Source organism: Cuculus canorus, chromosome 17 (assembly GCF_017976375.1).
Source record: "Cuculus canorus isolate bCucCan1 chromosome 17, bCucCan1.pri, whole genome shotgun sequence".
Taxonomy (NCBI): Eukaryota; Metazoa; Chordata; class Aves; order Cuculiformes; family Cuculidae; genus Cuculus; species Cuculus canorus.
The window spans coordinates 14,149,686-14,163,768 of record NC_071417.1 but is presented as its reverse complement, the minus strand read 5'-3'; the positions used below and the strand labels follow the sequence as shown (position 1 = coordinate 14,163,768).

The window sequence follows — 14,083 nt, the reverse complement described above, 5'->3', positions numbered from 1 at the left end:
GAGCTCCTGTTGTTGTGAACCCCAGTGCTGCTCCTGGGAATAGGAGCTACCCTCTCCTGCAGAGCAGCGCCCAGCGCACACGTGTAGCGGCTCCGGCTCACTCACCAGGCTCAGCCATCCTGGAGGGAGCATTGTTATCAGGCAGGACTGGCAATAAAGATAACTGCATCAGTGATGATTCCTTAAGCTGAATTGCTCACAATTGCTGGGAAGTGATTTCCAGCACGAGACACCTATAAACCTTTATAGAATAAAGACAACATGCTTCAATTTATACAAGCCATCTCTGCAGAAACATTAGAAAACAACAGTATGGCACTAACAAGGAGGAAACGGGAGCAGCCAGGATATCCGAACTGCCTTTCCAGAGAGGCTGCTGGAGGCACCGTATCAAGAGAAGGCGAAGACAGCACACACACCCCCTCGCACACTGGCGGTACCTCAGCCAGGGGATGTAGCAGCCTTAGCATCACGTGGTGATACCGTTGCCTGCGTAGGCTCAGCATCCCGCTGATAACATCCCAGAGCGGGTTCACAGTGAGTCTTTGGCCCCGTTTTACCCGCGAGAAAAGCGCACAGCCCCACTCAGGACACTGCACGAGGCAGACCGAGTTCAGCTCCTTCTGCTGGCACAGCCACGCAGAAACACAGCTCCCGCTTTCCTTCCTAGTGGGGAGGGTACAAAGCAGGCAGCTCCGCACCAGGCGACTGGGAACAGATTCCCACTGCATATAAATTAGCAGCAGGTACAAACGAGCCTGCTGCCTTCCAGGCGGGAGCAGAGACCCTGTGCAGGGTGAGGGTGTCGCACGGGTACAGCCCTGTTTTATCTGTCCATCACCGACCCTTTGGCTCTAAGCACGATGCTCGGGGGCCAAGGCCATTTCTAGAGCTGCTGGGGTGGTTACCACCTATTTCAAGTCGGGCTGATTTCTGCATGCCCGTAGCAGCATTTCTGGGGTATCTATTTTGTGGTCTGCAGCCGCCCATTTCCTCCAGCTGACAGTCGCCCCCAGTCCCCTTTTCTCCACACTCCAAGGAAAAGGCCATGAAAATCTTTAAGGAAAATAACTTTGAAAGGTCTCAGAGATGAAAAGGCCCTGTTCGACTAATGTTTAGGAGAGCATGGGATGCAGGGAGAAGAAAGCTTAAGCTAGACAAACTATAGTGGAAAAATCAATCTATTCAAGTGGTGGATGCTATCAGGGAAGCGAGCAATTTCCTTCAAGCCAGCATAGCTAAATGTATTTCTGCTAAAGCAGATCTGTCTTGACTTCTCCGCAGCTTTCCCCTCTACCTGCCTGGCTCCTGGCAGCCCAGCTCGACAGCTCTAATGGTGCGATTCACTTTATTGACCTATTAGCTGCCACCTGCTTGGGACGCAGCCACGGCAGATTTGCCATTGTGTAAGAGCCGCAGCGGCAAACATAAAACCCTAAATAAATTTTCAGAGGCCGTGGAGCAGTATAATTAATCACAGGGTCTTTCAGGAGGCAGCAGCAGGGGGGCAGGTGGGGGAATGCGTAAGGCAAGGCTTGGGGGGGCACAGGACATCAGGGCCCCCTTCTGCTGCCTGTCCCCACCCCACCGGAGGGCAGACGGGTATCAAGGCGCAAGGCAGTGGCTGTAATCGGAGTTGAGGTCAAACTGCATTTCAGTGCTCACCCATTCCGTGACCCCGAGCGAGTGACTGTCCCCCCCGCATGTTTTGTTCGGGTACCTCCTTGATCAGCCAATAAGTAGCATTCACAGCCAGGGTTGTAGAGGTGTAAAGTTAAGAGCGTTCTGGGTTCTCTCCCCACTGCACTGAATTTGCCTCTTCCTCTTTCCTCTGAATCTGGTCCAGATCCCCTAACACGGAGCGAGAGCAGAGAAGAGGTGTCAAAGCAAGAAACAGAAGGAAAAGCTGTGAGGACCCTGAACGTGTTTCCTTCCAGCTCCTCATTTGGCCAACGCACAGACTGATCTCCCTCTGCCGTATCTCACAGCCGTCTCTCCTCCCCCACTCCCCTGCGAGTGCACCCTTTTGGGATGCGGGTTCCTACCGCCCACCCAATGGCCAAATTGCTGCTTGGAGGCAAACCTCTTTTCTGGAGGGGAAAAAAGTAGGAGGCCCCCAATTCTACTGAGTTTAGGACAGAGCACACCTTTGTGTCGGCATGCGGACAGCAAGGCTCTCCCTTGGCAGCCCGCCCCATCAGCAGAAACAAATAGAAGAGCTTGAAACCTCATACCATCTCCACTTCAGAAAGTCACCAGGGATTCTTGGGGACGCTTGGACTCAGCAAGATGCCAGAAATGGCAAACTGGGAGCCAGCGGGACGTCTCCAGAGGGAGGTAGGCAAGAGATGCCTTGGTTGAGCCCTCTGCTCCTCCCCTCTTGTATCCTCCTCAATCCAAGGAGAGGGGTCAACGTGAAGGTGCCCTCCTGCTTCAGAGGGGCACTGCCCTCACCTGTAGAGGCAGAGACAAAAAGGTTTTCTTTCTCGTCATTGAACAGGAGCCAAACAAGACTAAAGCACAAGTCCTAAACGCTACGGTGGAGCTGAAGCTTCAGCGTTCATCCTGAGCCCGGAGGCCAGCCCGCCCGAGATGTGCTTCCCTTCTTCCTTCCTTGCTTCAGCCTCACCCCCTGCTCTCGGACGGCTGCCATCCCTCCTGCTCCAAGCGGCTGCTGGCTCGCGGCAACACCGAAGCACTGCTGAGCAGAAGCCCTCCTCAGAAAGGGAAAAGATATATGTATTCCAGCCTTTGAGCTATGCTTTTAGTGTTTCATCTTTCTGCCAGAAGAAAGTACATTCCTTATGCCATCCGGGCCGCAATCTCGACAGCACATCTCCGCCTCAGGCAGCCCCGGCTGCCACCCCCGCGGGCAGATGGGGAATACGGGGCTCGGACACCCTCCGCACAAGCCCTTCTGCTCCCGCATCGCCCAGTCAGGCCGTGGGGTGGCTGCAGAGGTGGCGGCACAGCGGGGACAAGGCCTGAGAAGCCGGGCAGCCTGCTGGGAGCAGCGAAATTCACGCCAGATCCAAGGTACTGCACAGGAGCTCTGCGCTGAGCTCCATGGGGTCACCCAGACACCTCCACTGCTGGGGAAGAACTTATCTGGGAGAGGCGACAGGCCGACAGCTACAGGGTGACACTGAGGGACATCTGTCGGTCACCACCACCGAGCTCTGTCTCAAAGCCAGCCGCCTCCCCGCCCCCCTACGAGCCATCCATCAGGCATCATCTGTGCCAAGCCACTTTTTGTTTTAAATTTAATGCCTGTAAAGTATTTTGGCTTTAAATTATTCCGCAGACTCACTCCGTTCAGCAGCGCTTCACCGTCTAGACAGAACAATCTTGTTGTCAGTGAAACAGATTCACCCTGACATCCCCGTGGCGTGTGGTGATGCAGTTGCTATTTTGGAGAAAGGAAGAGAGTTAAAAAGCTCTTTCTCTTACAGTTTTGAAATGTGATTCCTGCCCATTCAACTTCAAAGAAACACCTCAATAAATAATCGCACAGCGCTTGATTTGATCTCTCTCTCTGTTAGGAAGCAGCATGGATGGAGAAAGGGGACATGGCTCAGCACCTGTGGGACGTGCCGTGTCCCAGAGCTGCTTGCAGCGCTCCTGCCCTCCAGGGATGGAGGGATTCCCTCTTCTGCTATGGCTTTTAAACCCACCCGCTTTGCCTCTCTCCTCCAGGCTGCAGACCGAGAGCTGGAATTTGGAGATCTCGTGGTACCCTTCCACAACACCAAAGTCTCCGCTTCCCAACACAGATGTGCCCGATGCCGCGTGGCCGCCGCTCAGGCCTGGGGTGGCCGGCAGGGAGGTGCGCGAGAGCGAGCAGCAGCCTGAAAGAGACCTTTAACCAAGCCAAAATAATTTTGCACGTCAGCTTTGCCCCCGCGCCTCTGCCAGCGCACGAGAGACCACAAACGCCCGCTTTGTAATTATAAAGTGCTTCTACCTCTTGTGAAAAACCTGCACCGAGGCAACGGTAAAGCGGAGCGAGCGTTTGGCAGCACCCCGCACCGAGTGAGCCCCGCTGCCCGCGGAACCTGGGGACGGAAAACAGCCCCATTGAACCCAAAATAACAGTGTTCGCTTTTGGCTCTGCCAGCGACAATCTTTGATGTCTGCAGTCAGGAGCAACAAATACCACTCGGGGATCTCTTCACGCCCTCTCCGGATAACACAGCCACTCACCCATCCCACCCACGGCACAGCAGGGAGGGGATCTCTGCCTTGTGCGAGACACCCCTGACCAGGCATCACCCCGAGGAGACACAGCACAGCGCCCAGAACCAACGCACGAGGAGCTGGACACGCACACGCCGCCGCAGGAACAGAGGGGCTCCCTTACACCAAGTGGAAAGGCAAAAGCTCAGCCCTTGGGGTGGTTCTTGGGGAGGTGGGGATGGAGAGGAGTCTGAGCACACACGTACACGGTGGCAAAGGGCCACATTACACAGGTGATTTTATTCCCCAGGTGCCTGCAGGCCTCCAGGAGCTCGAGGCATCTGGGCTGCAGCTCTGCTCAGGGGTATTTTCAAGCACAAGTCAACACACCATCCTGCACGTCCCTCTGCTCTCTATCCAGTGGGAGAGGGGTGTGGACACGAGCCACCCGCTCTGGCCAGGTCTCCTCCAACAGACACCGCACAGCTCAGTTCTCCATCGATGGAGATGATGCTTAAGATCCAGATTTGATCAAAGGAGCAGTTTGGGCTCAAACCTTCTCACTGAATCAATGAGCTGGCAAAACACTACTAACGAGCAAAGAAGGAGGCACGAAGAATTAGCAGGTCCTGTGTCTGCATGGAGGCATTCCGCTACCGCAGAGCTCATGGTTGCTCCTTTAAGCATTGTGCCTTGGTTCCACTTCTCATGGCATCTGTGCTGAAAGGGCTTGATGACTCCCAAGAAACATCAAACCAAGAAGCTTTTAAGAGCTACTAAACTGTCTTTTTAAGAGGCAGGGGAACATGTGCACCTAATCCAGTCTTAAAACTAATGATTTAATTTACCTTAGGAAAAGCAAGCCAGCATAAATTAATATCTCCCAGTAGTATAACATAAGCATGTTTTATCTGGAGATTATGTTGATTAAATCATCAAGTGCCATAATCTTCCCTTCCTACCTCCATAAGACGGGGAAAATTAAAAAAAAAAAAAGAAAAAACTTAAAAATATAGATATAGCCTTGTGAGCCACAGGAGGGAACCGCACATTTATCTCCAGGCACTCTCCTCACTCAGTAAAGTGTGCACACAAGACTCCCCACCCTGGAAGAAGCTGGTGTGGTACTAAGAGGTAAAACGAAGCTACGTGCTCAGAATTGAAGAGACGCCAGGAGATGGAGGCTGGGGGAGCGTCGAGGCAGGACGGGAGTTACGCTTACAGGGTTCCACTTTGCAAATGTAACTGAAGAAATTAGGTGTGACTTCTCAAGGTTACATAGCTGCTTTCAAGCTATAAGACACCAAGGCCATTAGTCACGAAGGCTGGAAATTCAAGTGGTTTGGATCCACCAAGCAGGGAGACAACACCTCAGCAGAGGGGGATAACACAGAAGCTCATTTAAAACATCTTCCTCCCACCTCTCTAATCTATTTCTCCTTGTTCCTGCCTCTTGGGCTCTCTACACTGAAGCACAGGGCTAAACCACCCACCTTGGTGAATCAACAAGACCTACCTTGACTTTTTCCAACAGAGTTATCACCTGCTGAGAGCGGTTTTTCAGACAAAGCCTATTCCTTCGGGACTCGGCTGCAAACACTCTCTGCAGCTCTCTGCCAGGCAATCACGCACGGGCACTTCACATTTAATGGCTTTGGCTGCTGGGATTGCGTGGCGGGCTCTAGAGCCCTTGGGCAGGGCACTTCAGAAGCACAACACCTGTTATTTAAAGCCAATTCAAAACCACAGTGGCGAGTTTGAAAGCTTCCCCGGAGAATGACAAAGGATCTTGTTTAGCTTGTGGTGTAAGAGAACAGGTCCGAGGCAAAAGATCCTCTATATGTTACCTACGACAGCAGAAAGCTCCCTCTGAAAAAGCAAACGCCAAACACTGCTTGTACTGACCCCAACCCAACCCCAACCCGACCCCAACCCGACCCCACCCCAAACCCAACCCCAAACCCAACCCCAAACCCAACCCCAAACCCAACCCCAAACCCAGGTCTCCAGCCAGCAATCAACATTTACAAGGCCAACCCTCAACACTGACTCGCCCTCCCAGTCCCTCGATACACAGCTCCACGTCAGTGTTTATGAAATAAGTGGGTTTTGTGAAGGAAAGGCGATCAACAGCTGTGGTTGTATTTGTTTATGGAAGAGCTGAGGCGAGCAGCAACCTTCTGCCGCAGAGCTGAGCATGGGCTGCCTCAATTTCCTCCTAAATGGGATAACTATCCGGCATTGTAAAAGCTCAGAAGCCTTCAGAAGAGAAACAGCATTATCTGGGAAATTATTTTAATACCGAAATGAAGTTATCAGGAGGAACTCTCACGCAGAAAATGAAGCTTCATTTAAATACGCTGTCCCTGCCAGGAAAAGATAAACACACGCGTGATGTAAAGGAACCACCACTTTCAGGTTCTGTAAGGAGGCATTTTCTCAGCAAAAAAGGGCAGACTGCATTCCGACTGCAGCCTTGCGGATCTGGAAGCTGCAAGAAGCCTCTTGACTTGTTTTTCAATATCCACCTCCATGCCTTTGTAAACCTTCCCGGTGATTCACAAAGCAGAGGATGGTTATGCTCCTTTCCTTCAACACCTTTCCAATTAAAACTCAGACCCAAGCTCCTTTCTCACCTCAAAGCAAACCACTCGGTCTCACCATATGAAACAGACTTTCCTAAAACGATTCAGGTAGAGGAATGGGAGTTTGGAACAATTTTTCACATCCTCCTGATGTCATTTTACAGTAGAAATGACTTGTTCTGCCCCTCTCCCTCTGCAAGTGTCTCTGCCTCGCCAGGTGTGAACAGCATCTCCCCTCGGGGCTTTGTACCTCTTCAGTTCAATTAACAGGGCCCCCAAAAGGCTGAGGACTTCATTACTTTTAAATGAAACATCTTCAAACACACTAATGCCACTTGTCTTCTGCGGCGTCCCTGATCCCGACAAGTCTGACATTTTGACAGCACCTTCACACTCATTTTCCCCGAGCAAACGCACCATTAGACAAAGTTTAATTTTTTGCATGCCTTGAAAGTCTCTCCTTCTCTTTAAACAAACATCTATCCACTGCATGGAACTGCATGTCAAAACACTCCATATAAACAACTTATGTGCCAGGAACAAGCCTGAGGAGTCCATGATAGATGCCTTTTCTCTCCCCACTTTGTGTCACACACAGAGTCCTCCAAGTCCAGAGGAAGAAGGTGGCTTCCACTCATCAATCGCCCCCATCCTGCGAGCACAACGTCTACCTGTGCTCCACCCTCCCTGCCGAGACAGCGGCCTTTGGAAAGGAGGGTTTTGAGAATAAACGCAGAGAAAAGCATTACAAAAAGACACAGAGGTTGCTTTCCTTCTCCCCTCCGAGCCAGGGCTGGAGGTGTGCAGGGAGAGCGAGCGCTGCCTGGAAACACCTCCTTTGCCAGGTCTCCTGGTCTCAAAACAGCAGAGCGCCCCGCAGGCAGCGCTGACCCAGGGAGGATGCTCGGTTCTCAGCGCCATCAGCCATGTCATTCTGCTGCTGCTCACTCACAGCAGCGCATCCTTTCCTAAGGAGAAAGTTCAGATGAGGGACTTTCTCCTCACCTCAACGCTCTCACTAGACCAGACCAGACCTACAGGCGTCTGCGTGTTTTCAAATACATTCCCCCCCTCCCCAGGCTGAGGGCTGATCTTCACAGCAGAGCAAAGCCCACAGACATCAGTCAGCTTTTCTTCCTTCCTTTTGCAAGCCTTTAGCTCTGCAATGCCCTGGAAAGCTCGGGGTGGTGGGCAGAAAGCCTGTGATCCTCGCCAAGATGGACTGGATCGTCTGTAGCTGGAGTTCCACCCCGGAGAAAGAGATCCTCCTTTCCAGGAGGCTCAGGTCCTCCCTGAGCTGTCTCACACTAAACCCTGCTCTGCTGCTAACATCTTTACAGACGCCATAATGTCATTCCATGCTCAACATCCTGCACGAGCAAGTGATTAATTATCCCCAGTGCGCTGCCATCTGTCAGCCGATCACTGACAGATCTGATTAACAGCCCATCCTCGTGTTCTCCACCTACTGCAAAGGAAAACAGGCTCCTTTCCAATGGTTTATGCTAACACATTTTTACTTCGGATTTGCAACCAGCTTCTCACAGCCAACTACCAAACAGCTGATTAGTGGGAACTCATTATCCAGAAATCATCTGGTCACCTGCTCTGGCTGAGCCGTAGTCCTTCCAGCTGGACGGAGGAGAGACAAGAGGGCAGCACAGAAGATGTGTGCAGAGAGCTATAGATGAAGTTCTGACACACTGAAACCCCAGAGCAAAAGGAATATTAAGTTGCTCTGGAATCTGGAGTAGAAGCTAAGCTAAGGAAGGAGATGGGCATTTCTAGCTCAATGACGGCCACAGCTCTCAGTCTCCAGCAGCTCGTTGCACTCCTGTGCCTCAGCTTCCCCAGCTGAGCAATCAAGTACATTCTCATTTACTTCTCTCCATAGAAACCTTTGAGATTTACATATCAAAACCTCTACAGGGGTAAACCCACTGCCAAGGCGGCAGCAGCAGGCACTGGATGCCCTTCACAGCACTGACCATGCGGCACAGCAGGATGCTCCTGCACCCACGCTGGCTTCTCCCACCCGTTCTGCTCGGCAGCAGGCAAGATTGCCACAGCAACAAGAGACAGAGGAGAAAAATACTTCTCTGGAACGTATTATGTTTGGTTGCTTTTTAGTGGGTTGACAGAAGAGAGTTCGTTTATAAATACATCAAGAGCATGTCGGTGTGAAATTGGAAACGAGGGTGGATGGCAGCACCGCGAGTGAAGTACACGGGGTGAGGAGATTCAACACGCAGGTTCAGCTGAGTGAGACACCCGGGGCACGACGCAGGACCTCGGCGTTCATCAGCCCCATTGAATGAGCAATGGAAACCCTCGCCACTAACGCAAACAGCTTTCTGGTTACTTGTCTCCACACTGCCAGGGGGCCCCGAGAAGCCCTCGCCTCCAGAACGCCCACCGTCACGTTTAGGCACTACATGGTCGAGCTGCGGCTTTTCCCCCCATGGGCTGCTCTGCCGCCAGCACTGCCGCTCCGTCAGCTCAGCCACCTCACAAGACCATGCACAGGGACAATAAGGTCACACACGGGACAGAGGTCCTCCTGAAGATGATTTAAGAGGCTCATTAAACCAGTGAGCAGAGCAGGAGAAGCACCAACACCAGTAACAACCTCCCAAAGGACCCACACATTTAGCTCAAGCTCTAAGTGGACCTCGAGAGCTCAGTCGAGTGAGCCAGGAGCTGGAGGGGGCAGCTCGTCCCGAACAAACACAGGCCACAAGAACCCTGCCCTTCCACGAGCAGCGAGGTTTTCCCCGTGCTCCAATGATGATGGCTGGGTTGGGCACCCAGCGAGCAGGCAGGCAGGCACACCTCACCCTCTCCCTCCTTCCCCGCAGCCAACTACAGCAGGGATTGGAGGGACAAACCTGCTCCCTGAGGAAGAACACTGGCAAGTGGGGGAAAAGCTAAATAAGCCGTTTCGGATAAACAGTATCTGCATTGTTGTGACTCTGCTGGAAGCGCCTCTGCAGCACACTCGGCTCAGAGGGGCAAACACTGCAGCAAGGCACAAACGACAGACAGGGCGATGGGACCAGGAGACCTCCCCGGCCATCAGGGATACCATCTCCTGCAATCCCAGCGATAAAGCAAGTACACAGAACCCACCTGGCCACAGCCCACACTCTTCATCTGACACACTGTGCTGATTCAACAAGGAACTTTGCAATACAAAGAACCAAAAGCACTGAAAATGCTCACTATAATAGATTAATTAAAAAAAAAAATGTAGCAATGCCTTGGAATTTAAGTAGATCCACAACAAAAACATTGGAACCGGGTGTTGTAACAAGCCACGGGTGGTTGGCCGACTGAGAAAGAAGACAACAGCTTCTCCTGGGCTCGTGCGGCTGCTCGGCTGCCTGACTGTGTCCATTAATTAGAGCCCCATTACAGAGGCAGGAACCACGCGAAGCACCTTCCTGCTCTGTCATTCAGCCCAGGAACATGACAGACAACACCGAGCTGAGGCATAATCGAGATGGAGGACCTGTCAGGCGCTCTGATGGGAAGGGAGAAACCTCTCTGCCGAGAGGTTCTGCAGATTAATACCTTTAGTTACATCAAACGGTAAGCAGGAGCCGGCACGCCTCGCGAAGGCTACAGCAGCATTTAAGGTTGCTCACATCCATTACAGGACACGTCTGTCGATACACTCCCCAAGGTCTTTAGCACTTGGGGAGCAGAAGGCAGCCACACGCGGAAGATGCAGCAAGAATCCAGCCCTGCTGCTGCATCCTGCACGCTGCCAGCGGCTCCCGAGTACTGCAGAGGCGAATTAAACCCCCCTAGGAGAAAGTCAGCCCCGGAACAGAGGTGTCAAGCCTTGCTAAGTGCTCCAGAAGCTACTCGCTAGGCTAATCTCAGCCATTCCCTCCAAGAACAGCTCAGCAATCAGCATTCCCACAAGCAGCACCTCCACGCCCAGCCAGCCCCAGCAGCATTCCCGGGAAGAGCAGCTTTTACACCCCACAATATGCTAAACACCCACCTGCACAGTGCCTGGAAAGGACCAACGAGCATTCCGTCCCCTCAGAGGGACAAAATCCCTGATGTGGCAGAGCTCACTGCATTGCCAGCCCATCATCCCTTCCTGGGACAACGTCCCTGGAGGGGTTCCAGGCCAGGTTGGATGGGGCTTGGAGCCCCTGATCCAGTGGGAGGTGTTCCCTGCCCGTGGCAGGGGGTGGAACTGGATGGGCTTTGAGGTCCCTTCCAACCCAAACCATTCCATGACTCTACGATGACAGCAGCCTGAGCACGGGCCAGTAAGTATCCCACCAGCTTTGACATGCTACTGCCCTTCCCTGAGCCACAAAGCTTCCTACTTGGCACAAACCAGCACCTAATCCACACTCCAGCGCCGAAGCACCGTTACAGAGCACGCAGCCCTGGGCCCAAGTCTCATTTGTAACTTCTGCTACGTTTTATGGTCTTCAGCAGAGTCTTAAAGCAAGAGGTTTAGTAATTCCCAATTCCAATGGATGAGATTTTTTTTAATACCACAGAAATCCTTATCAGCAAGTTTGCCTCCTGTGTTTATACTGATTTTATGCAACTCTATTATGTGATTTAGTACCATTAGCATTCCGAGTTTCCCCATTACCCGATGCCTCATGATGTACGAGGTTTGGAACGTTGCTTCCTAATCGCATTAGAAACAAATAATCATGTGACTATTATGCACAGTTAGTAGAATTTAGTTATACGGGCAAAAGACTATTTCTTCCTCATAATGAATAATTCCTCAACATTCTGATGTGATCACCAGCTACCATCAACTATTTGTTTCGAGAGGAATCAACTATTTGCCAGACATCCACTACTTGCATGAAAAAAAACAGCCTACAAACAAAAAAGTCCACCTACCTTTTCATTTGATGAGGCAAGCAGACACGGAGCAACCACGATGTGTCCTGAGCCAACACTCTCCAAACCCTCCAGTGGGTGCCATCTGCTCGCTGGGGCTTCCTTCAGTTACCCATTCCAAAGAGGATCCAAACTATCAAGCAGAAACCTTGATTTACCAATGTTAACCTTGATTTGCATCTGTGTTTGCTTTCATTAAAAGCCATTTGCTTTCCTTAACTGGGATAACCCTTAAAACAGCAGAGACCTGCAGGAATCATCACCATCAGAAGCATCCTGACCCCGTTACAACGAGGAACGTTAAAAAGGGAAAATAAAAAAAATTGTTCCATCGCCATTCTGAGTTTTCTTCCTCTCAAGATTTGGGGCAGAATGCGTGGATGCAAATTAGAACTAAATGAAAAATGACCAAGCTGCCTCAGGCATCCGGGGCAACGGGAAGGCTTCTAGTGGCAGACTGACGAGAGAAATCAGAAGCTGTTCCCGAGGGGCTCGATCTCTCCTTCCAAAGCTCTAGAAATGACTGGCTTTGCTTTAAGCATTGCTAATTCAGATCCAAAGGTTCCGTAACTCTCTTTTTCTATTGCTGTTCAGCATCTTGTTTCTAGGATAGGAGTTACGACGCCCATTCCCAAATTCAGCATAACATTAAAATAGTGGAATTCTCTAACTGTAAGGAATGTGAACTTTCAGTCATAATCGGCTTTCTGCAAATCAGAGAAATGGAAACAGCCACTCTTCTGTTTTCTAAATTATTACATTTTTAGGTTTGGACAAACTAGAAGCGATAACAACAAATCTCAAACACCCATTCAGAATTTGTTAATCATCTAGTACTTGCTATTCGCTTCTCTAGAACACGAACCCAAAAGTTGTTTCAATTTTATTTCCTCTGGAACAGCCTCAGTTATTCACAGGGGACACAGTGATTTCTTGCAAGTTCTCCAGAAATCTACAAAAAATTGCAACTGATCAGGAATTCGGTTGTAAAACCTAATTGTCTTTTCACAAAATTCCAGATAAAGAATATGAGCTAAACCCCACCATTTCTCTGATTGGCATTCATCCGAGGGAAAAGCCTCTCCGAAAGCTTTCAGTGAGTACAATGGCAAAAAGCCACTGGCAGTCGGTTCACTGATCCAGCTTCCCGTCCGTCTGAACAGCTAACGGGGAGCAGGGGGGGCCTTTTTTATCACCATCAACACCACAGTCCATTTCTCAGGGCAATGAAAAAATGCTTAATATGAGTCAACAGCCAGTTACAATTCAACCCTCAATAAAAGTCTATTTTTGGCAGCAGGTTCACCTTTTTTAAAATTACTATAATTCTTAAATTTACTTTAAATGCTGTCCAAAACAGGGATTAAAACTTTTCATAACAGCAGCAAAGCCATTTCTGTTCACTGAGGGTTTGAAGTCTTCCAAAGACTGATGTTAGACATAAACAGCAGACAGAAAACTCAATTTTATCTAAGAATTTAAGCAATTCCGTGTCCATCTCCTTGAGTAAACTTCTCAAAATGAAGAAATCTTCATTTCTACAGCTGATGTCTATACTCTCGATCTCCACATGCCTCATCCTCCAGCACAACACATTTTGAGCATCCTTCTAGTATTAAAAAATGTACCGTTTCCCTGAGCACACAATAAGGTGCCGCATTGTCATCATTTCCAGCCTGGTAAATGGCTCGGGCCACTACAGAACAGCCTGCTTGAAAAAAACAGGATACAATATTCATGCGCTTTGTTAGAGGAGACAGATCTATTTTTACGGCGATCAACTAAGGCAAGAAAAGACTGCCATTTCATTAAAATAAGAACTGAAGGAAGAAGCAGCTTTAAAACAAAATACCTTCAGTGGAGTACTTAAATTGAAGCAAAAAGGGCTGAGCCCGCACTGAGGACTGTCAAAAGCAGGAATTATAGTTCCAAGGCTGACCCAGGGGCACCGGGAAACCGGCAGTGGGCAAGGAACTCGGGCAAAAGGAAGCTGTACAAACCTCATACAACCGTCTCAAGATCCAAGATTGGTGTGAAAGAGTCAAGTATGAGCTTGAGATCAAGTTTCATCAACCTCCATGCTGAAGTGCTGCCCTCAAGTCAGGCCCCGGCCACATAACCCACGGTCCCAGTCAATACACCAGTGTACTCCATCATCTTCCTCGCCACCCCGCCTGCTCACTGTCCTCACTCTTTCTCGGTTTGTTTTTCACCGCTACCCTCGCAGGCCAAGGCTGCTCTCCTGGTTCATCTGCACCAACACAAGGCACCTCCTTATACCACCTTCCTGGCACAGCTGTGTCCGCAGGGAGGTTACAGGAGAGGGAGATGGTGCAACAAACCCACAGGTATTTGCTTCCTGAAGACTTCTCCGATTGCAATTAGGGTGCGAACTAGAAATGAGTGTCCATCCCACCCCCATGGCCTGCAGT

At 50.5% G+C, this 14,083-nt stretch overlaps 1 long non-coding RNA gene across 1 annotated transcript; it reads right to left on the bottom strand.

Annotated features, from left to right (window-relative positions):
- Positions 1 to 693: 693 nt before the first annotated feature.
- LOC128853924 (uncharacterized) lies at positions 694 to 3,886 on the bottom strand. Its single transcript, XR_008452749.1, has 3 exons — positions 3,675 to 3,886; positions 2,235 to 3,406; positions 694 to 1,851 (listed from the first exon to the last, which is right to left on the bottom strand). It is a non-coding gene; the product is annotated as an uncharacterized LOC128853924 (long non-coding RNA).
- Between the last annotated feature and the right edge of the window lie 10,197 nt (positions 3,887 to 14,083).